This window comes from Pectinophora gossypiella, chromosome 7, assembly GCF_024362695.1.
Source record: "Pectinophora gossypiella chromosome 7, ilPecGoss1.1, whole genome shotgun sequence".
NCBI classification, from domain to species: Eukaryota; Metazoa; Arthropoda; class Insecta; order Lepidoptera; family Gelechiidae; genus Pectinophora; species Pectinophora gossypiella.
Window position 1 is genome coordinate 12266442 of NC_065410.1, and position 25645 is coordinate 12292086.

Consider the following 25645-nt stretch of genomic DNA (forward strand, 5'->3'; position numbering starts at 1 on the left):
GTCTCCACCGGGATTCGAACTCGGGACTACTGGATCGGGAGCCCAACAGTCAACCATTGGACCACGGAGGCTTGGTGAGGTAAACCCAGCTCAGTTGCTGGTGGGGAGCGGAGCGTTGCCGCTCTATATATAATATTGTTCCTTATTCTACGCATTTAGCTAATAATATTACGTACCTCCTTACAAATGGATCCAAATGAATCCTTATACTTACTAACAATGAATTTAATTAAATGAAACGAATAGACCGTAGTTGTTACTATCTGCTAGCAGTGGTTAACAAATGTGAGGAGTCACGCAAGTTAGAAACGGGAGCGGTCGGTTAATGGACCACGGACCTTAGTGGTGTTGCCAGGGTATACACCGCATTTCATGTAAATAAAGAAATATAAATTCCTTGGATATGTTGTATTTGATCACTTGGGGCAGCCTAATGTATGGCAGAGGCCATACATTAGGCATTACGGGCGTGAACTTTCGACTATTTTTCTAATTGGGGTAGGCAAGGGTAAAGAATCGCGAGATAAACTAAGTGCTCACCAATTTACATTACCAACGGTATTTCATATATGGAAAATAGTATGTGTAAATAACTTACTTAGAGGTAAATCAGAAAACGTTTACACAATAAAACTGATACAAGGAACATACAAACAAAACAGATGGTACAGGTAAGCTTATTGCTTATCTTACGTTTATGTCTATAACCGTTGTTTGCGATAGTTCAATTATGTAGAGCTTTTTTTTTGTTTTTTTTTTTTGACATGACTTATTGTAGATTTCCCGCAGATGCCACTAACTACTTGAGCGGACAAAATTATAATTATAGAGCGGAGTGTACTTGTATGTATTCAGTTTTTACTTTTTAACATAAATCGATAAATCAGACTTCATTACCCTTTAAATTATACAAAGCTTTATGGATGATTTGAAAGCTTTATAGAAGACTTAATTACGACTAAATAAATAATAAATTATTTTTCTTTCTTTATATTACGTTTATAAAATAAATTATAATAGAATTAAAAATATTGTGACGAATAAATTTAACAGAGGTTTTTTATTTTACTTTCATAAAAGTTTCTTTAAATTTGAAATAATGAGTAACTGAAATAGTAACGTATTAAGACGAATATCACATAATTGTCCACCTAAGGAAAATCCATTTTCATAATTCATTGACAGAAAAACAGCATAAGTACTTTTAGCTGGGGGCTAAAGAGACATAATTTCCACACGAAACAGTACTAACAACTAACAAAATGTGGTTTTTGAATTGTAATATACAAAATCACAAGCAATGTTTTCTCTGCCAACTAAGAAAACTGCAATATTTTTGGCGCAATATAGAAATAGTTGCGCGCTTAGAAGTCTCTTTAGCCTGTCTACACTATGGACTGTCAAACTTTCAAATCGCTTTTTCTCAAAACTATGTTTTATGAGTTGTTACAGTATTGAATATCATGTGCGATATCAGCAAAATGTCTTCTGACAACTTAAAAATGGATCAATAATTATAGTTCAAAACTTACCACATAGAAAGTTGTTTTTCACACAGCAACACCAGCACGAAGCCAGTGGGTAATTTATGAGCGGAGCCCCCGGGGATGGGTATATATGGACCTGTGAAATCGAGGAGCACGGATTAGATTGTTACCGATTTTACGCCGAGCCTGCATTGTTAGCCCCCTTCGTTAGTACAGTACTGCCAGGATAATTGTCTATTCTTGTAAGCTAGTTGTATGAGATTCATAGTCAGCGTTTTCTATATCTATAATGGCGTTTCCTGTAAATAAATTTCCCGAGTACCTACGAATTCCGATGGAACATATCACGAAAATCACTTTGTGATCCCTAGTTTGGTTATGGGACATTACAGGCTGATCACCTGATTGTCCGAAGGAAAGATGATCCGTGTTTCGGAAGGCACGTTAGCCATTGGTCCCGGTTAATACTTACCGATGTAAGTTAGTAGTCCTTACATGAGTCAGGGGCCTTTGGCGGCACAATAGTAATCCTGACACCAGGGTTGATGGGTTTGGTAATTAACCTCGCAACCCACACGACAGAAGAAAAAAATAATCTCTGAAATATCATGGGATATAGTGGTATAGTAGGCATGTTCTTTTACTGAATAATATGCAGATGTCAGCGCTCCCCATTTGCCCGACCAAGTAGTGAATTTCATACGAGATAAATTTACAGAGACGTAAAAGAATGCGCGCCTTTAGAGGACTTTCACGATATTATTATGTCCCGGATAAAGGGCAGTACGGATATTTCTGTTTTTTTTTATATGACAGACCATGCAAGGATTAAATGCTTGTATGCAGGACGACTTTGTTAAGCTGCTTCGTTAGGAAAGCCGGAATAATTGTATATTTCTATACTGCTGGTTGGTTGTGCATTCATAAACTTTCGTATCTATAGGCTAGAATAGGTTAAGTATAGTTTAATCAGTAACATAGCGCATTTTATTCACTTAACTTAAAATATAAAAATTCAACTGAAAATTGTGTTAAGTAAACTTACGTGTTTTAATATTAAACAATTTAAATGCTGAAAGTCTGATTAAGTACTAAAATAAAAACAGATCTAGGACTAACGAAAAACATTTTTTTGTTTCTATTTCATTTATTTAAGAATTTTAATCAAGAAAAACGTCCGACATTTTATCGCGTTTTTCTATGACGTCACAGTGTGCTAGCTCATACAATTTCCTTAGTAATTTCGTGTTTTGACGTTAATTAAAAAGTAACTTATTTAAAAAAGTAGGAAACTGGCCTATAGCATTTGTTTATAATATCTTTATCAAAACAACAAGTAAGTAAATCTTGACCTCCGATTTGACCTTAATCAACTGCGTTCTTCCAGCCAACTCTTGGACGGTAACTAAAGTACCTACTTATTAAACGAAGCGAGCAGCTCGGTGGAGCAGCGTTAAACGCGCTCGGTCTGCGATTGTTGAAGTTAAGCAACTTTCGCATAGGCCGGTCATAGGGTGGGTGACCACAAAAAAAAGTTTTCATCTCTCCGTGCTTCGGAAGGCACGTTAAGCCGTTGTTTGCATTAGCAGTCGTTAATAACCACCAATCCGGACTGGGCCCGCGTAGTGGTTTAAGGCCCGATCTCCCTATCCATCCACAGGGAAGGCCCGTGCCCCTGCAGTGGGGAAATTAATGGGCTGGTGATAATGAAACAAGTAAGTTTGTAATATGTGGATAGACATATTGTAAACGAAACCAAACATTGTACAATTAGATAAAAGACTGTTGCTGTTCTAGAAATAAATAAATTACCTATGCATCTTAAACCAAGAAGATGTGTCTCTAGTGATGGTCAAATCTTCATGGCAAGGTTGGACCGAACCCTTTGTGCATGTTTGGTGACCATGAACAAAGTAGAACGTCCTGATTAGAATACAATATGCTGCTTATTTAAATTATCTGGACCTTGTCGGTAAAACAATCTATTGTTGATATACTTAGGTAGTACTTGATTTTATTTCGCTTTTAGTCGGTACATTATTTTTGATATGATTCCGTCAAGGAATGTGTCCTTTCTAGAAATATTTATACATGTGGCTGATAGGCTGATCATCGTACGGTTCATGATAAGTAAATGAATGAGTAAAATAACAACACACACGAATCAAATAGGCATCTCGCTGGTATTTCTGCAGGTCCTAGGTTCCAATCCCGGTGGGGTCATATCACAACAATCACTTTCTGATCCATAGTTTTGTTAGGATATTACAGCCTGATAACCAGATTGTTCAAAAGGTAAGATGATCCGTGCTTCGGAAGGCACGTTAAGCCCTTGGTCCCGGTTACCACTTACTGATGTAAGTAAGTAGTCGTTACGTGAGTCATGTCACGCCTTTAACGGCTCAATAGTAACCCTGACGGGTTGATAAGGTTGGTAATCTACCTCTCAACCCACACGAAAGAAGAAGCTAGTGTGCATCCCGTTGTTTGACGTGTGCTGTCAATTTAATTCTGTCAGGTTCATGCATAAGATTTAAAAACTTAAAATTGATCTGTGTTCCATTTTTTCCTTTCCCCGTCCCTTTCCTTTTTTTGGATAAGAAAATGATGGGTATAAATAGCTTTTACAAAAAGGCGGTGTCTGTTGGAATCATCACTATTGTCCTATTGCTAGCCACATGTTTCTTTTCGTCGATCGGAGGCGTGCGGAGCATACGCCACCGCGCTGCTCCACTGCGGGTTGGCGATTCGACAGCAGCAAATATTCGTTCCCTAAATCGATCAAACCCAGAATCTCTGACTTTGAAATAAAGGCGTATATTTCCTAGCCATTGCAATAAAAGTGGTCGCTCGATTACTTTCGGTAATAATAATATATTTAGAGATCGTTTCATAAGCAGATTTACTCGTTAAAACCTCGTTCTAGTATCTTACAAACATTTAAGCGTTTCCAAAGCTCGGCTTTATCCATTAGCCACCCATCTACGTTTCTAAATGCCCCTGGCTGGCAACCCACAATTAAAGCCAGTAAGTACACCTCAGATTATCAATTACCTACTCATTTTATCTATAACTATTTCCTTTAGTCGGTATTCTGTTGCTATACTCCAAAGACTTGAAGGCAAATGTTGCTCTTACGTGATTGTTTATTATTGTACCTTTATTAGCAGTAAGATATACGAAATATTGGTTATTGTACGGTATTACAAAAGGGCAACATACATATTGATCTACCTTTATAATATAAAAAACATAACCAGTCTATATACGTCCCACTGCTAGGCACAGGCCTCCCCTCAATCAACCACCACGCTGCTCTACTACGGTTTGGTGGAGGTGATTTTACGGCTAATAGCCGGGACCAACAGCTTAACGTAGCCTCCGAAACACGGAATCATTTTATTTTTTCGGACAATCAGGTGATTCAAGCCAGAAAAGCCCTTACCAAACAACGGACAGTCTCACAAAGTGATTTCGACAATATCCCCAGCGGGAATCAAACCCGGATCTTGAGCCTAACGCTCTAAACACTAGACCACAACTAATATAATATAAATGAGTATATTTTTACTCTTACTACTATTAGGTACAAACTTTCTCTTCTAGTGCGATAATTACCTATTCAGTTTTTTTCCAATAAAATAATTTAGATAAGGTATGTGCCCCACACATGCTTCGCATCTCGCAATCTGTGTATCCGTCTATAGGTATAGGTATACTTTCGCGACTATCTGCGACATGTATCTACGTCATAAGAGTCATAAGTTATAATATTATAATTTCACTCACGAATTGTACTATAATATATAACACTTAATTGTTTTTGGCAATTTTATTACGCCAGTCTTACGCCAATTAAGATTCTAATATGACAAGAATACAGGTAATTGAAGCAAATTAACGAAACAGGTAGCCACGTATACACTTTACGTAACTTAGGAAAAGGCTAAGTAGGTGCTTAGATAAGAAACATTAAGAAAATTTAGAACTTGAATAGGGTGTGTATCGAATCTACGGCGAGACCTGGCTAATGAAGTTTTATGCAACCGGTAATGAGCTGGTTTGAATAGTATTTATCATTTGTGCTCTGGCTGCTTAACGGTTTAATGCGTTTAGCTCGAAGTGGGACGTGTATGGGCGTATGGGAAAACCTACGAGCCAATGCTTCCGCGGATTTTCGAATATGAAATCCCTTTGTTGCATTGCAGAGGTCACCGCCTGATTCCTTGCAGAGGCCACGTTGATGTTTGTGCAATTGTTTTATATTTTTGTGCTATCCTGGCTAGGCCGCGCCTGTTTAACCCAAAACGTTATAACTTTAGACAGACAATAAAGCACTCTGTCTTGTATTCCCATCGCAATAAAGCTTACCTTGGATTGTTAATGTATAAAGGTTATAACAATTTGTAGTGATGGAGTAGGGCGTTTGGATCCATCGCAGTGCTAGCTCGCCGTAGGCGGTGCAGTACTGGACATGCAATATGAATTGTACTTACTAGTGAAGTACCAGTCGACGCATATAACGGAATGAATACTTCTTACGCCGCCGCTGTATTTATAAATGCATTTAATCGCAGTGAATTATCATTTACAAAAGGAATTGTAAAGAGCTTCGCGTCTAATTTCCATTTTAGATTCGAATTCGACCTTAGATGCGAGGGTTGAGATTGGAGTGCGTGTAAAATACGGGGCCAATAACAACAATGGGGCACATATCGGTCGATCGACTATATTCTATTAACCTATCAGCAGAGTTACATCCCTAGGGCGTAGCTGCGGGCGTCCAGCGATATTCACCGTTAATGGTTTTGTCTCGAGAGTTGGCGCCAGAGCGTATACTATCCATTATTTGCATTCGAAGTCCCACGATATGCATAATGTATTGTTTTGTGAGTACGGCGGGACTTGCCGAGCTTTATAGGTATTGTTTATTGGCCCACAGCTCCTTACTGTGTCTGCTTAGCCTTGAATTGCACATTTGCATTGATCTGACGGTGTTTCAAATGTGTTTACGGTCGAATTGATTTAGTTATGGGACTGTCTCGCTGCTAACTCGGGGTCTAAATACATTGTACTGTTTCGGTCGGTAACGAGAATGACCCGGCTTTAGAACCATTTGGTTATGTTTATGTCGTTGTTTACGTAAGGTTAATAAGGTCATTTGGGGCTAGGATATTTTAGTGGTGGTTTTACGTTTGCCGTTAGCATTTAAAGTCAAATTATAGGTACTTTACTGACTTACTTCATCACTAATTTAAGAGTCACGCTCTTGTCAGTGTAATATTCCTCTACATGCTACTTTTAGAGAAAAATAGGGCGGTAGTTTCCCTCTTGCCTTCTGCCCCTGACTGACTTATTTATATATTTTGAAATATTTCTCTAAATATAATATACGTAGTAGAGAGTAGAACAGTCATGAAATGCTATTATTTACATGATATCATGTGACGTTGGGAGATTAAAGAAATGGTCAGAGATATGTCGATATGTTAAGATACTTTTTGTAATTATTTCTTTTTTATTTTGGTGCAATAAAGTGTATTTGTATTGTATTGTATGTCTGTGAACTGGGCACTTTTTTGTTTTCAACAATATTTTATAGACCATTCTATGAAATATCGAATTTTTTTTTAAATATTTTATGGAGTTTATCATTATAGTCTGATTACCTAATGTTTGTTGTTTTAAATAAAATAAAGTCGCCCATTTGTAATGTTGCTAAATGTTTTGTTTGTGTGCAATGAGTATATGTAATTTGAATTTTCTACCGGAATAAGAGTCCTCAACGCTCCCTATTTGTGTCCGATCAAGTACTTTTATGATGAATTATGAATAAAAATAAACACATAAGTACATAAAATAAACAGCCAATACGTCCTACTCCTGGACGCAAGCCTCCCCTCATCAAACGGAGATGGTGTGGAGCATATTCCAATAAAAATAATGTAAATAGAAAAAAATTAAAAAAACAATAATTCACCACATTGTTTTCTATGCGATGATAGGCGGAATTTAAATACGTATCTTTAGAGACTATCACCAAAAGCGCCTGCAAGATTTGTCCTAACGGTCTGTGTTGTCTTCCCCGAAGTAAGTCTATTTGAGTATTTTTGCCATGATATCTATGGTAGCTCAGTAACGGTAGTGCGCTGCTTCCAAGGGTCGCGGGGTCGAACCCCGGTCGGTACCAATAAGGAATTTGAGTTGAATTTATACATAATCCCATAAACATGTTCTACGGGTGGTCTGGGATAGAGAGATTTGTGATGTTATGGTAGTTAAGAGGCGTCTTCATCTCTGAAGGATGCAGATTCGAATCCATACCCTAGTTTAACATTAACTTCTTGAGAATCACCACTATGTCTAGTTGGGGCGATTTTGAAAACTATTTTTTTGACTGGGTTTTTCCGTTCTTATGGTGGGGTCCATACCCTGTCGACATCCATTGGAATGTAGGTATTATCTTTATTGAAGTACATCTTCGTTGTAAGCCTAAAAAAAGGGTTGCCGATGCCGTGCATTTGTAGGTATCCAATCTTCTTTATCACCGCTAAAACCCAACCATAAAATTAAAAGGCAAATTCTCTTTTGTTTTTATTTCAACCATCCCACCTTTTGATTAAATCAATGACTTTGGTTTCAATAGCCACTCGCCATCAGTGCTTCCTCAAACAATCCTCGTTCGACATAATAGACTCTGTTATAATCAAGCGAGAGCAGTCCAGTCTTATTATTTCGACAGCTCTAAAGGGCATTCTGTTGGGGTATTGTCCCAGTACTGGCGAATATCGAACCTTGGGTTTTTAATCCCCTGGTAGTTACGGCTTCCGAACACATCCAGCTTAGGGACGGTAAAAGTACAGGCTCCCGAAGAACGTAATATAGGAGGCGGCCAATCAGCCCGCGACAACAAACACTTGAGGACCCCGGTACCGACCACTACGTATAGAATAGTAGAAACTTAAAATGTTTCAGCACTATCGTCAAAGAAAAGTAATATAGAACGTACTACGTATAAAACGGTAACTCTCAGTCCCGCACCAATTCATATCGCTTACCGTCGTCTCCCCCTCTGGATTTACTTTAGTCGGAGTCCTTACTATCTGGAGGAAGACAGAAGAAGGCGCGGACTGTGGTCGCACTTACTTACGGTATGATTGTTTATTTTGAAAGAAAGTCTGAGGCATGCTGCCGTATTACCGCCCTCACTGAGACCCCAACCTTCAAACCACAGAGTGAGAGCTGCAATGTAAACACGATCAACGAACGAACTGATATTGAAGACCACAAACGATGTTGGACGCAGTCTTTCAACAGACAACATTAGTAGAGACAGAGATTGAATTACTGAAGAAATTATGCAATGCTCAAAAAACTCGAGGCCCAGGTTTCAACTTGAGAAATGGCCCTTGTGATGTAAACTTATACTTACCCCGGACACTTCGTACAAAACACCTCGTTACACAGACACTACACATTGACGTTATCGTACACTAGCATCTGTGTGTGTGACGTATGAAGACTAAAGTAAGACCGAAAGAGGGGTGAGGTAAACCTACCTCAGGTGTTAGTGGGGAGCGGAGAGTTGCCGTTCTATACGTAGTATTATTTTTTATTCTACGCTTATACTCCGAATGGTTACATCAACCTGGAGGGTTAAAATGGCCATATTTAAAAAGCAATCGTTGATATTGGGCAGCATCCGTGGTCTAGTGGTTAGAGCGTTAGGCTCACGATCACGATGGAGGTCCTGGTTCGATTCCCGATGGGGACATTGTCGAAATCACTTTGTGAGACTGTCCTTTGTTTGGTAAGGACTTTTCAGGCTTGAATCACCTAATTGTCCGAAAAAGTAAGATGATTCCGTGCTTCGGACGGCACGTTAAGCCGTTGGTCCCGGCTATTAGCAATAAAAAACACCTCCACCAACCCGCAGTGGAGCAGCGTGGTGGATTATGCTCCATACCCCCTCCGGTTGATTGAGGGGAGGCCTGTGCCCAGCAGTGGGACGTATATAGGCAGTTTATGATGGGCATTTTTTATTGCCTATTTTGATGAATTGCTTCAATGTGACCTTTTTAGGGTTCATTTATTTGTATAAATTAACAAACTTCAAAATTACATATATACTTATTATAAAAAAAATAGTCATTATACAATCCAACCCTGACTGTTCTGGGTGCAAACAGGTGATCACAACGCTTACCGCATTACCGCGCTGAATAGCAATGGCCAACCTTTGCCCCAAGAACGGACCAGAGCGGGAGTCACCCGTTTTTCCCAGAATTTGCCTTTCAACTGTTTTAAGACAGTAGTTAAACAAAAACTTTACAAAAAAGATTATTATAAAGTTAGTGATTATTTAGAAGATATGAATGCATGGGATTAACTGTCTGAGAACTGATATTAGGCAGCTAAATTACTCAATTGTATACCAATATTTTATGTTTAAGTATTTTTATTTTTTTTAAAGAACGTCTAGGGCCCTGTGCCGAGGTTTTTCTTGCAGCTTCTTTTCCCCGGCTATACAGGTTGTGAGAAGCTGCAGTAGTTTTAGGCGGATGAGACGTCCGTTATGTAAAAATTGACGATTCAAAGTGTAACTATGTTACCAACTGAATAAAGATATTTTTGAATTTGAATTTGCGACTTAACTCTGAAGTGAGGATTCTGTTGTCTGCTCCCTAGCTACCAAAGGTCTCCACAGCAACGGGCAGGTATGTTCTTACTCACAGGAAAAATATTTTTTCAAAGCAATCTATTTATTGTGGCAGTGAAATAGAATGGTAAAATATACTCACAAAATAAGTACTCATCCGCAATTCCATTGGGATAGGCAAACCATAGTTTATGTATAATCTGTGACATACTCGTAGTCGCCAGATGTTAAACAGTAGCTCCTCAATATAGGAGCAATTTTCCCATTATGTAATTAAGTTGGACGTTTTACAAAAATATAATTGGATAATTAAATATAATCAAATGGCGTTTTCGGAAAGAATTCCAGTGATCGGTGATTGTTAACTATCTAGGCTATTCATTCCAAGGATTGTACGATTTAATTCGTGTTAAAATGTATTTGAAAATAATGACTAGCTGCCTGTGATTCCGAGAATATCGTTGAAATAGAGTACGACTCTGAGGTCCAGTGGTTGAGCGCTTGGCTCACGATCCGGAGGTCCTGGGTTCGATTCCCGGTGGGGACATATCACAAAAAATACTTTGTGGTACCTAGTTTGGTTAGGACATTACTGGCTGATCACCAGATTATCCGAAAATAAGATGATCCGTGCTTCGGAAAGCACGTTAAGCCGTTGGTTCCGGTTACTACTTACTGATGTAAGTAATTAGTCGTTACATGAGCCATGTCAACCTTAGGCGGCTCAATAGTAACGCTGACACCAGAGTTGATGAGGTTGGTACTCCATCTCACAACTCACACGATAGAAGAAGAAGATTATGGACCTGCCATAAATAAAATTATAATAGAAGTGGCAACGGTTGTAAGAATCAATCAAAATCCTTCGCGTTTTTCAACTAGTATGTATTGAGTACGAGGATAATATTCACAGAAACCCCAAAATTTGCTGCAAATTGCCTTCTGACAACTTGTGGCTCCGCTTACTCCAACAAGGAACTAAGGTGACAGTTTATGTTACATTACTAAACAACTACTGAACTTAATCTGCTATTACATGTGAAACCACTCACATCAAACAACATACTGTCGCGAACTTCACTCCTGAATCAATCTCCTTTGACACGACATTACAAAGTTCCCACTATCCCAGGAAGTTCAAAGGAGACGGAGTATACCACGTCTCTCAAACTTAGACCAGGACAGGACAGGGTATACAGGACCAAATACGGCGTGCGCTGGCGTTTCAATGGCGTTGCTTCGTTGTTATCTTGAGTCCTGGCGCCGGAATGACGAGTGCCCGTCGGCCTGAGATACATGTCCGCCAGTTTGACTGCTGATTGTGGAGTTTAGTTGGTCTTTTTGCCATAGATTAATTGCCTTGCCAAAAGCAAATAAACAAGTGACGAACGTATAATTAAATATTTGGCAGCCAATCAAAATTGATTCCATTTATGTTCGAACTTTGATCAACCTTGAGTGAACTTTGCTTGACTGTCAAATACTTATCTGAAACTCACTCGGCTAGTTTATTTTATATCGGTAAGACGGTAAGCTTATTTACTTCGTTTCGTGTCGTTTTATTGTTACTTGTGGAAAAAACATGCCCCGTATTCGATTGGGATAGACGGGTCAAAGATAAATTTGTATAAAATGCGAATCTTTCCCATGCGAATCGAAAATCAATCCCATGTATCTTTTCGACTTATTAAGAAAGAATTGAAGGTTACGTAACAATGAGTTATGGATGACGTCATAGCTCTTGAGACTTATAACCTTTCATAAGAAGCTATCATTTTTGGAATGAATTATATTAGTATTCATGATTGAATCATAGATAATTGATATCACGTGGTTTTCAGGATTTGTTTCCAGTTAAAAAAATTAGACGCCTTTTGCCTACATAGGCCTTAGCTGTCGAAAAGATTATTGTATACATTACTATACAGCTCTGCCTACCCTTTCGAGGTTGCACGTGTGATGTTATGTTTAGTTATGCGTGTGTTATATCATGTGAATAAAATGAATGAGAACTGTTCGTCATAAGGATACCCGTGTATCAGTGTAATGTAGTAGCGCATATTTGCAGCAGCACACCGTGTGAAAATCAACTTACTTATTTATTTATTTGTAAGTATACAACATAAAAGACAAAAGAAACATACAAAGAAAACAGACAGTACAGGACATAAAGGTAAGATGATGATGGGGGAGGAAAGATGTGACAGGTACGGTTTTTTACAGAAGCCAAAATATATTTCCCGGGAATGTGGGTTTCCTAACGATGTTTTTGTGAAAATCGACTAACAAAGCGACAAATCACATTCTTCCTAACAAGTTAAACAAAGTTTGTTCAGAAAATTGACCCACAGTTTGTCCTTAGAAAATTAATTGTCGACGTGTTTAAGTTGGACACTTGTCTGAAGTGTTATTATAGCAAGTAATTAGAACGCAGCTGTTGTTATACAAGGAAAGTGCCCATCTAACTTTTGTTTGGCATTTCTTGGTGACAAACTTTATAATGTTTGCATAGGCAAGCAGATTTTATGCGGTTGTGTTGTTTCAGTGTTACGTTAAATAGTAGAGAAGGATATTTTAGGACTTACAAGGAAGGAAAGATATTTTAGGTAACCCTCCGCCCCGCACTAATTCGTAGTTAGATTTACCTCACCCCCTCTGAGGCCGCTAAGGAGTAAAGGAGAGCGTTCGCTTTCTCGATCGAAGCATAGAATAAGGATTAGTACTAAGTAGCTCGAAGAACAATATTGTTCTATAAAGTGTCTGGGTGTACTATTAGTCCAAACAAGTAAGTAAATGGAAGACACAAAAACACTTTGAGCCAAATGGACATATAGCGAGTTGTGAGTTTGAAAATGATTTACTTAAATGCATTTTTACACTTCAATCTGCTTTCGGGATCTCTTGTTAACTCAAAATTATTTTCTAAAGACTAATATAATAAAGACTGTAATATTGTAAAGTTGTTTTTAAAGAAACTGTATAACTGTAAGAAAATGTAATATCTGAATGTGTCAGTCTGAGGATAGACTGAGAGCAGCATGGCCGAATGTAAGAATGATAGGTTGGATGAAACGGAACGTAAAGGTGTGTGAAGAAGAGGTAGAATTTAAAGCTGGAAAATAAAGAAGTCAGCACACAACATAAAATATAATCGTTTCCAGCATGCCTCGTTCCACAACATAAGTTCACGACTATCAATTGGGATACCTATTTATATTATATATATTTCTCAAGAGAAACTGAATACCCGCCCAAAAAAAAGTTTTCGTGAATAAATAATCTTAACGGAAACACATAATAACTGGTTCTTACCGCGTTTATAGCAGGGATATGAGACTCCCTAAGGGAGACTCCTTAAAGTGCTTTAACTAAGATAATAACCGCGTAAACTTAAAACAATGTATAATACTTAACTACTCACATAGATACTATATTCTCCAAAGACATCTTTGATTGAAAAATAGTTCACGGTCACTGGTCCATTATTAATATGAGAACTGACACATTTTGTTTAACCTTGTAATTGTGGTGTTAGTGACATCGTAACGTTTACTGGGGGGGGGGGGGATGATTCAGACTGCGATTCTGAATAAATATTGGAAAATTGATGTCAATTTTTTGTGTTATTTTTAATTATAAATAAAAATAAAAATTGCGCTTGATATCTCAGGGTGGTATTAATAAACCAATCTCAGCTTTGAGACTACCCTCAAGATCATGTCAATGTGACAGTTCTCATATAAAAACAGGGACTTGAGCATGATCTTGAGGGCAGTCTCAGCTGAGATTAGTTTATTAATACCACCCTCAGAATCCTAGCTTGAATCACCCACCAAAGTTTTGTTACGATGTCACTAACACCCTGTATAATGGGCGGACTTAAAAAAATAAGTAATAATAATTTAAGTACCTAAATTATATTATTATAAATGGAACATCATTGTATATTACGAAATATAGAACCAATAGGACCAGTATACATCGGCATGATAACAAATTGATCTCTACTTACTTAAACAATCTCAAATACAAATTCAATATTAAATTACACCAAGCGATCGTGAACCACAAAATGTATGCAATTGTATACAAGGTATCTCACCTAGTAGCACAACCAATAATTTGTTGCTGGCAACCGAATCCTGATTAATTCCCGCAAGTGGCAGTAATTTTATCGATTTTGACCATATAATTATAATTAAAACTAGATGTCGCGTGGTTCGCTCGCAGCAAGCTGCTCGCGTGTCTTGTTTTCCCGCCATTTTTTTATCGCGATAGAATTTGACCAAGACTTGAATAGGTCTCGTGAAATCAAAAAAGTTCTAGGTGCTATAGTTTTGCCAGGCCGTAGGGTGACCCCTGATGCGGAGCAGTTTTCCAAGATGACGTTCCGATCACACCCGAATACATCATTTTTACCTCTGAGACATTTTCTGGAAAAACAAAAATTTGTATGGCGGCCATCTTGTTTTTCGGCCATTTTGTTTTTTTTTTCACTGGCGATAAAATTTGACCAAGATTTAAGTAGGTTTTGTGAAAAAAGAATCATTCCTGGTGCGATAGTTTCGCCAGGCTGTAAGGTGTCTCCCTGATGCGGAGCAGGTTTCGAAGATCGAAAAGTATTTCCATACTCAACATGATGTTTCGATCACATTCCTCATACATCATTTTTACCCCCGAGGCATTTTCAGGAAAAACGAAAAATTTGTATGGCGGCCATCCTGTTTTTCCGCCATTTTGATTTTTTTTCACCCACAATAGAATTTGACCAACATTTAAATAGGTATCGTGAAAACTAAAAAGTTCCACGTGCGATAGTTTCACCAGGCCGTAGGGTGTCTCCCTGATGCGGAGCAGTTTTTCAAGATCGAACAGTTTTTCCATACTCAGCTTGACGTTTCGATCACACCTCTCATACATCATTTTTACCTCCGAGACATTTTCTGGAAAAACAAAATTTTGTATGGCGGCCATCTTGTTTTTCCGCCATTTTGATTTTTTTTCACTCACGATAGAATTTGACCAAGATTTAAATAGGTTTTGTGAAAAAATTATCGATCCAGGTGCCATAGTTTCGCCAGGCCGTGGGGTGTCTCTCTGATGAGGAGCAGTTTTTGAAGGTTGAGCAGTATTTAAATTCTCAACATGATTTTCCGATTACGTCCCCATACATTGTTTTTACCCCCGAGACATTTTCTGGAAAAATATTTTTTTGTATGGCGGCCATCTTGTTTTTCCGCCATTTTGATTTTTTTTCACCGGCAATCGAATTTGACCAAGGTTTAAATAGGTTTTGTGGAAAAATAATCATTCCAGGTGTGATACTTTTGCCAGGCCGTAGGGTGTCTCCCTGATGCGGAGCAGTTTTCCAGGATCTGGAAGTTTTTCCATACTCACCGGGAGGTCCCGATCACTTTTCTCATACATTATTTTTACCCCCCGACGCTCCTTCTGGGAGAACAATTATGTCAGTGAGTCAGTGAGTCAATGGGTTTGTAGCTATATATAATATAACTAGATGTCGCGTGGTTCGCTCGCAGCAAGCTGCTCGCGTGTCTTGTTTTCCCGCCATTTTTTTACCGCGATAGAATTTGACCAAGACTTGAATAGGTCTCGTGAAATCAAAAAAGTTCTAGGTGCTATAGTTTTGCCAGGCCGTAGGGTGACCCCTGATGCGGAGCAGCTTTCGAAGATCGAAAAGTATTTCCATACTCAACATGATGTTTCGATCACATTCCTCATACATCATTTTTACCCCCGAGGCATTTTCGGGAAAAACGAAAATTTCGTATGGCGGCCATCTTGTTTTTCCGCCATTTTGGTTTTTTTTCACCGGGTATTGAATTTGACCAAGATTTAAATAAGTTTCGTCAAAAAAATATTGCTCCAGGTTTTATAGTTTTGCCAGGCCGTAGGGTGTCTCCCTGATGCGGAGCAGTTTTTCAAGATCGAGCAGTATTGAAATACTCAACATGACGATCCGATCACATCCCTATACATCATTTTTATCCTCGAGGCATTTTCAGGAAAAACGAAAATTTTGTATGGCGGCCATCTTGTTTTTCCGCCATTTTGGTTTTTTTTCACCAGGGATTGGATTTGACCAAGATTTAAATATGTTTCGCGAAAGAAAAATTGCTCTAGGTTTTATAGTTTTGCCAGGCCGTAGAGTGTCTCCCTGATGCGGAGCAGATTCTGAAGATAGAGAAGTGTTTTCATACTCCACAAGACGTTCCGATTACAGCCCCATACACAGTTTTTACCCCCGAGACGTTTTCTGGAAAAACAAAATTTTGTATGGCGGCCATCTTGTTTTTCCGCCATTTTGATTTTTTTTCACCCACAATAGAATTTGACCAAGATTTAAATAGGGTTTGCGAAAAAAAAATTGATCCAGGTATAATAGTTGCGCCAGGCCGTAGGGTGTCTCCCTGATGCGGAGCAGTTTTCCAAGATCTGGAAGTTTTCCCATACTCACCGGGAGGTCCCGATCACATCCCCCATACATCATTTTTACCCCCCGATGCTCCTTCTGGGAGAACAATTATGTCAGTGAGTGAGTGAGTGAGTCAGTCAGTCAGTCAGTCAGTCAGTGGGTTTGTAGCTATATATAGTATAACTAGATGTCGCGTGGTTCGCTCGCAGCAAGCTGCTCGCGTGTCTTGTTTTCCCGCCATTTTTTTTACCGAGATAGAATTTGACCAAGACTAAAATAGGTCTCCTGAAATCAAAAAAGTTCTAGGTGCTATAGTTTTGCCAGGCCGTAGAGTGTCTCCCTGATGCGGAGCAGTTTTCCAAGATGACGTTCCGATCACACCCCAATACATCATTTTTACCTCGTGAGACATTTTCTGGAAAAACAAAAATTTGTATGGCGGCCATCTTGTTTTTCGGCCATTTTGTTTTTTTTTTCACTGGCGATAAAATTTGACCAAGACTTTAATAGGCTTCATGAAAACAAAAAAGTTCCAGGTGCGATAGTTTCGCCAGGCTGTAGGGTGTCTCCCTGATGCGGAGCAGCTTATGAAGATCGAAAATATTTCCATACTCAACATGATGTTTCGATCACATTCCTCATACATCATTTTTACCCCCGAGGCATTTTCGGGAAAAACGAAAATTTTGTATGGCGGCCATCTTGTTTTACCGCCATTTTGTTTTTTTTTCACTGGCGATAAAATTTGACCAAGGTTTAAATAAGGTTTATGAAAAAAAAATTGGTACAGGTGTGATAGTTTTGCCAGGCCGTAGGGTGTCTCCCTGATGCGGAGCAGTTTTTGAAGGTCGGGAAGTATTTCCATACTCAACATGACATTTTGATCACATTCCTATACATCCTTTTTACCCCCGAGGCATTTTCAGGAAAAAAGAAAAATTTGTATGGCGGCCATCTTGAATTTCCGCCATTTTGATTTTTTTTCAACTGCAATTAAATTTGACCAAGATTATAATAGGCCTGGTGGAAAAAATAATGTTCTAGGTGCGATAGTTTGGCCAGGCCGTAGGGTGTCTCCCTGATGCGGAGCAGATTTGAAGATAGAGAAGTGTCTCCATACTCAACAAGACACTCCGATTACACTCCCATACACAATTTTTACCCCTGAGACATTTTCTGGAAAAACATTTTTTTGTATGGCGGCCATCTTGTTTTTCCGCCATTTTGATTTTTTTTCACCAGTGATTGAATTTGACCAGGAATTAAGTAGGTTTTGTGGAAAAAGAATCGTTCTAGGTGCGATAGTTGCGCCAGGCCGTAGGGTGTCTCCCTGATGCGGAGCAGTTTTCCAAGATCTGGAAGTTTTCCCATACTCACCGGAAGGTCCAGATCACATCCCCCATACACCATTTTTACCCCCCGACGCTCCTTCTGGGAGAACAATTATGTCAGTGAGTGAGTGAGTGAGTCAGTCAGTCAGTGGGTTTGTAGCTATATATATAGTACTAGATGTCGCGTGGTTCGCTCGCAGCAAGCTGCTCGCGTGTCCTGTATTAGTTCGAAGCTTTGTATGGCGGACATCTTATTTTCGTGAAATCAATAAAGTTTTAGGTGCTATAGTTTTTCCAGGCCGTAGGGTGTCTCCCTGATGCGGAGCAGTTTCTGAAGATCAAGAAGTATTTACATACTCAACATAATATTCCGATTATACCCCAATACATTGTTTTTGCCTCCGAGACATTTTCTAGAAAAACAAAATTTTGTATGGCGGCCATCTTGTTTTTTGCCGGCGATTGAATTTGACCAAGACTCGAATAGGTCTCGTGAAATCCAAAAAGTTCTAGGTGCTATAGTTTTGCCAGGCCGTAGGGTGACCCCTGATGCGGAGCAGTTTTCCAAGATGACGTTCCGATCACACCCCAATACATCATTTTTACCTCGTGAGACATTTTCTGGAAAAACAAAAATTTGTATGGCGGCCATCTTGTTTTTCGGCCATTTTGTTTTTTTTTCACTGGCGATAAAATTTGACCAAGACTTTAATAGGCTTCGTGAAAACAAAAAAGTTCCAGGTGCGATAGTTTCGCCAGGCTGTAGGGTGTCTCCCTGATGCGGAGCAGCTTTCGAAGATCGAAAAGTATTTCCATACTCAACATGATGTTTCGATCATATTCCTCATACATCATTTTTACCCCCGAGGCATTTTCGGGAAAAACGAAAATTTCGTATGGCGGCCATCTTGTTTTTCCGCCATTTTGGTTTTTTTTCACCGGGGATTGAATTTGACCAAGATTTAAATAGGTTTCGTGAAAAAAATATTGCTCTAGGTTTTATAGTTTTGCCAGGCCGTAGGGTGTCTCCCTGATGCGGAGCAGTTTTTCAAGATCGAGCAGTACTGAAATACTCAACATGACGATCCGATCACATCCCTATACATCATTTTTACCCTCGAGGCATTTTCAGGAAAAACGAAAATTTTGTATGGCGGCCATCTTGTTTTTCCGCCATTTTGGTTTTTTTTCACCAGAGATTGGATTTGACCAAGATTTAAATATGTTTCGCGAAAGAAAAATTGCTCCAGGTTTTATAGTTTTGCCAGGCCGTAGGGTGTCTCCCTGATGCGGAGCAGATTTTGAAGATAGAGAAGTGTTTTCATACTCCACAAGACGTTCCGATTACATCTCCATACACAGTTTTTACTCCCGATGCATTTTCTGAAAAAACAAAATTTTGTATGGCGGCCATCTTGTTTTTCCGCCATTTTGATTTTTTTTCACCCACAATAGAATTTAAACAAGATTTAAATAGGTTTTGTGAAAAAATAATCGTTCCAGGTGCGATAGTTTCGCCAGGCTGTAGGGTGTCTCCCTGATGCGGAGCAGCTTTCGAAGTTCGAAAAGTATTTCCATACTCAACATGATGTTTCGATCACATTCCCCATACACAGTTTTTACCGCCGAGGCATTTTCAGGAAAAACGAAAAATATGTATGGCGGCCATCTTGTTTTTCCGCCATTTTGTTTTTTTTTCACCGGCGATAAAATTTGACTAAGATTTAAATATGTATCAAAAAAACAAAAAAGTCCTAGGTGCGATAGTTTCGCCAGGCCGTAGGGTGTCTCCCTGATGCGGAGCAGTTTTTCAAGATCGAGCAGTTTTTCCATACTTAACAAGATGTTCCGATTACAATCCCATACACAGTTTTTACCAACGAGACATTTTCTGGAAAAATAAAACTTTGTATGTCGGCCATCTTGTTTATCGGCCATTTTGGTTTTTTTTCACCGGCGATAAAATTTGACCAAGATTTAAATAGGTTTCGTGAAAACAAAAAAGTTCCAGGTGCGATAGTTTTGCCAGGCCGTAAGGTGCCGCCCTGATGCGGAGCAGTTTTTGAAGATCGGGAAGTATTTCCATACTTGACATGACGTTCCGATCACACCCCTAAACATCGTTTTTACCCCCAAGGCATTTTCAGAAAAAACGAAAAATTTGTATGGCGGCCATCTTGTTTTTCCGCCATTTTGTTTTTTTTTCACCGGCGATAAAATTTGACTAAGATTTAAATATGTATCAAAAAAACAAAAAAGTCCTAGGTGCGATAGTTTCGCCAGGCCGTAGGGTGTCTCCCTGATGCGGAGCAGTTTTTCAAGATCGAGCAGTTTTTCCATACTTAACAAGATGTTCCGATTACAATCCCATACACAGTTTTTACCAACGAGACATTTTCTGGAAAAATAAAACTTTGTATGTCGGCCATCTTGTTTATCGGCCATTTTGGTTTTTTTTCACCGGCGATAAAATTTGACCAAGATTTAAATAGGTTTCGTGAAAACAAAAAAGTTCCAGGTGCGATAGTTTTGCCAGGCCGTAAGGTGCCGCCCTGATGCGGAGCAGTTTTTGAAGATCGGGAAGTATTTCCATACTTGACATGACGTTCCGATCACACCCCTAAACATCATTTTTACCCCCAAGGCATTTTCAGAAAAAACGAAAAATTTGTATGGCGGCCATCTTGTTTTTCCGCCATTTTGGTTTTTTTTTCACCGGGGATTGGATTTGACCAAGATTTGAATAGGTTTCGTGAAAAAAATATTGCTCTAGGTTTTATAGTTTTTCCAGGCCGTAGGGTGTCTCCCTGATGCGGAGCAGTTTTTCAAGATCGAGCAGTATTGAAATACTCAACATGACGATCCGATCACATCCCTATACATCATTTTTACCTTTGAGGCATTTTCAGGAAAAACGAAAATTTTGTATGGCGGCCATCTTGTTTTTCCACCATCTTGGTTTTTTTTCACCGGGGATTGGATTTGACCAAGATTTAAATAGGTTCTGTGAAAAAATAATCGTTCCAGGTGCGATAGTTTTGCCAGGCCGTAGGGTGTCTCCCTGATGCGGAGCAGTTTTTCAAGATCGAACAGTTTTTCCATACTCAGCTTGACGTTTCGATCACACCTCCCATACATCATTTTTACCTCCGAGACATTTTCTAGAAAAAAGAAATTTTGTATGGCGGCCATCTTGTTTTTCCGCCATTTTGATTTTTTTTCACCGGTGATTGAATTTGACCAGGAATTAAATAGGTTTCGTGAAAAAAAAATTGATCCAGCTATAATAGTTGCGCCAGGCCGTAGGGTCTCTCCCTGATGCGGAGCAGTTTTCCAAGATCTGGAAGTTTTCCCATACTCACCGGGAGGTCCCGATCACACCCCCCATACATCATTTTGACCCCCCGACGCTCCTTCTGGGAGAACAATTATGTCAGTGAGTCAGTCAGTCAGTGGGTTTGTAGCTATATATAATATAATAATAACACATAATAACGGGTTCCTACCGCGTTGAAAGCAGGGATATGAGACTCCCGATATTTCGACACTGTTGCAAGTGCCATGATCACGGGATGACTGATGAGATTGGAGTGGAGTAGGTAGATCCATATTTTTTTACGGGCAGACATATCTGTCTACCCTCTTTCTTTGCGGCGTTTCTCGTTTTATCTTTGTTTTAATTATGATAATCACCGCGTAAACTTAAAACGATATAATTTAACGATATTATGTTGTTTTGACGATTAGTGCTAATATGGGAACCCAAATAAGTCAGGTCTTCTGTCAAAATACGAATAGAATCACGCATGTTAGGGAAAAAACAAAACTTATCGATTTCAACAAAGTTTATTGAATCGATCGATAATGTTACGCATGAGACCATCGATCGCGGCCCTTTAACCAACTTAGCGAAATAAAGAAGCAATAAATACCTATTCTTATACATATACCCAATACCCAATGTGCCTTATTCTGACAATAAAGTAAGACACAAGAATTTATATCACAAATTGAATTAGTAGTAATTTATTTTGAGAAGGATGTTATTTTCGTGGAATTCAATATCCAATTTTTCCAAATAAGCAAGGTCTAATTTTTACCCGACTGCGGGGAAGCAAGAAGAAGGGTAATGTGTTTAACCGCTATGTTTGTATTTGTGTATACACGTCTGTTTCCACCTAACTTCTAAATATTGCGGAAGAATTTCATAGAAATATTGTTTTATATTTTTGGAGCGTGATTATTCGGTCGGGTTTTAGTTTTTAAACTTATATTTTTCGAACAATAAACGTAATACATATAACGTACGTCCGTCTAGATTCCTAGCTGCCTTCGCTTATCCACCAGAGGTGGCACGGAGCATTTATTTTTCATCATTCACCACGTTTGCTGTACAGCAATCCAATGGCGAATATTCCACATATTTTCTTTTTTTGACGTGACTTGCTGTAGGTATATTTGCCGTAATTGGCATTAACTACTTGGCCGGACAAATGGAGAGCACTCGGGCTCTCACCCGTAACCAGTCAAAGTTAGCCAGTCAGTTAAAATTTAAGTGATATCGTCAGAACTGTGATCGATCACACAAAATCATCACGAGATTAGGAATTAAATTGATTTTTATTCATTTTGTAAGCGCCATAATTCTTAAATTCGGAAACTATAACTTGGTAAGACATTTTTTTCCAACATTCAGATTTTTTTTAAGTATGTATAATTTATTTACAGTGATATAATTACTTTTATTCTTTCTATTGTCCATTTTTTAAATTTCTTTAGCAAAAGTAAACCTTCCAACACCCTAAATAAAATGTCCGTTCTAAGACCATTCACGGATACCATTTTTCAAATCATAAATCCTACGTTAGACGCAGACACCTCTCTCGACTCAACGTCGCCGTACATTTTCCCACAGAAAAACAATGTTAAGACTCACCCGTAATGGAATCCCTGGTCGTATCACTTGCCTGTCAGCCCGGATTTCCGGATAGAGGGCCGCTACCAACCAGGGCTTTCTGTCGTCTGAGTTATCGAAGAGCCTCAGGGTAGAAGGACTTCAAATCGAACTGAACACTCACAAGCTTTACATTTGACTTATGGCGTATTTGCGAGTCAGAACGTAATCAAGAATGAATGCCACAGCAATGAAACAAGCAACTAAGACAAGCGCAATGATATAAACAAATCACAGATATAAAATCTATCTTCATAACAATCATTAACTAAAGACAGACGTTTATAACTAGCATTCCTTTGGTCATCTTCAGCACTTGTAATACCTGAGTTCCTCGAACCCATCGTGTTGTCCCGAGGCACATTCGCCGTTAGTTTGACAACTTAAATAGTTACCCCGGAAACGTTTAAACGCGTTGGAACTCATTTGTGGCTCTAACTGCACATAACTGGTCTGATGGGGTTGCGTGAACGCAACAAAGAAGGCACTTATGGCCGATTATGTGTTTTTGACTGCGGCCACGCGGTACGAGCGCGATAGGACGAACAACTGTCTAGAATTGGCTATGTTTAGCTAACTCTTACACAATTAGAAAGAAAAGCGATTTATTTCTATGATGGCAATACAAACTTACATAAGCTACATTTCATCTAAAAAGGTCTAGCGCTTTGCATTCTTCTTTTCAAAGAACGGAAGCCATAAGGACAAAAAAACGAAGTACAGTCTGTGTTAATAATTTTTTTTCTACGACATTTGTAATATTACTCGTGGCACTTACATTATGCTGGGGTTGGTGTTGACTTGCCATCATGATGAAACGATTCACTACATAATTTTCGTAATTATGAACCAAGGTGCATCGAACGTTTAAGATGTAATGTTCCTTAAGAACTCTAAACTTAGGTAATAATTGCCTTGTAAAAAGAAAGTAACTACCACCATAAGCGATAAAATGTTGTAATAATTAAGAATAGCTATAGAGGAGCGGATCCTGTTGTCACAGGTGTTTTTGCACTTACTAGCAGGCTCCAACCCTGATAATTGTTAATAATAATTAAGGTTATTGTAACAAAATAAATTTTATTTTTATTATTATCGATAATACTAGGAATGCACCTTTATTTTACACAGCTTGCCTTTTTATATACGAATGAAACCAACGCATCGTCACCGTCCCGCGCACTCTGCAAAAGCACCAACACCTCGGAATGAGCTCTGGGAATCGATCCAGGAACAATAAGGAAACGCTTCTCGTCCGCACGAAAATCGCTTGCGCGTGAGTTCGGCCCTCTTCCAGGCAGTGTCGGTAGCTCTAATGATGATATTCAGCGGCATTAATGTATCGCTACACATCGTTATTGTCCAGCTTGCCGTAGATAGAATTAGATGTGAAGTTCCATCGCCGGTTAAGGACTCTGCTCTGTATTATAGGACGTGAGAGTCCTTAATGGGATAGGGTTCTATAGTCGAGAAAGTTTAACCGTAAAGTAGCGGTTTATTATATTCTAATGACACTATGTCTAGAATAACGGCATGCCTATCCATAAACGTGGAGGAGGAACAGTCTGAAGTGCGCACAGGACCACGAAAACTGGAAAGAGGAAGACTAGGCCTTTGCCCAGCATCTTGTAGGTTAGATTAGATAGAAAACGTACTGAATAGAAGGAATAGCGTTTGTATCCCATTTTATTTTAGCGGTGTTGATACGAGTATATCCAATCAAGTCTAAGTCAAACACCTGGCTTCATCTTAGCCGGCACACGACTGACAGTTATTAATTTTTCAACCATTAGTCTGACCTTCCAATCTATGAAGGGAAAACCAGCTAAATACAGGTTAGGTCACCTAACTCCGAAAATGCATTTCTCGAGAATGTGGGTTTCCTCACGATATTTTCCTTCACCGCTGAGCACGTGATAATCATTTATGGTCCAAATGTGTATTCGAAAACAAATTCGATAATCATTGGTTTTGGCCTGTGCTGGATTCGAACTTGCGACCTCAAAATGAGAGGCAAGCGTTGTACCGCCTGGGCTATCACGGGTCTAATGTCAAGATATCGATTACAAAACTATACGAATGTTATTTCCAGTTTTCAGAGCAAGTATTGGTGGAAGAATTTTAGCTATACAAGTATGTAATAATTGTGTTATCTGTAAACAAAAACGGGTCAAAGCTATGGGAAAACAATAAAAAACAATGGGAAATTTGCCGTAATAGAGGTTTGAAGTTACAGGGACAGATTTTTTTTTTGACGTAAATATTGTAGTTAGAAAAGGACGTGGCGGAAAGTTGGTAAAATGCTATCTATGTACTTACACGACCTATTGTGCTTATTTGATATGATTGTTACCGTCCTATATGTTATACAATGTGAAAAAAATAAATTATCGATTGATAAACGAATAACAGCCTCCGTGGTCTAGTGGTTAGAGCGTTAGGCTCACGATCTGGAGGTCCGGGTTCGATTCCCGATGGGGACATTGTCGAAATCACTTTGTGAGACTGTCCTTTGTTTGGTAAGGACTTTTCAGGCTTGAATCACCTGATTGTCCGAAAAACTAAGATGATTCCGTGCTTCGGAGGGCACGTTAAGCCGTTGGTCCCGGCTATTAGCCGTAAAACACCTTCACCAACCCGCAGTGGAGCAGCGTGGTGGAGTATGCTCCATACCCCCTCCGGTTGATTGAGGGGAGGCCTGTGCCCAGCATTGGGACGTATATAGGCTGTTGATGATGATGATGATGATGATAAACGAATATTAGCTAGCTGCTTATA

At 39.1% G+C, this 25645-nt stretch overlaps 1 protein-coding gene across 1 annotated transcript in view; it reads right to left on the reverse strand.

The window, feature by feature from the left end:
- LOC126368360 (cadherin-86C) overlaps window positions 1-25645 on the reverse strand; it is a 245490-nt gene that overhangs the window by 149464 nt on the left and 70381 nt on the right. Inside the window, exon 2 of the mRNA XM_050012281.1 lies at window positions 1533-1623. The gene's annotated coding sequence lies outside the window, so the exon portion shown is untranslated. The remainder of the gene's footprint in view (window positions 1-1532; window positions 1624-25645) is intronic.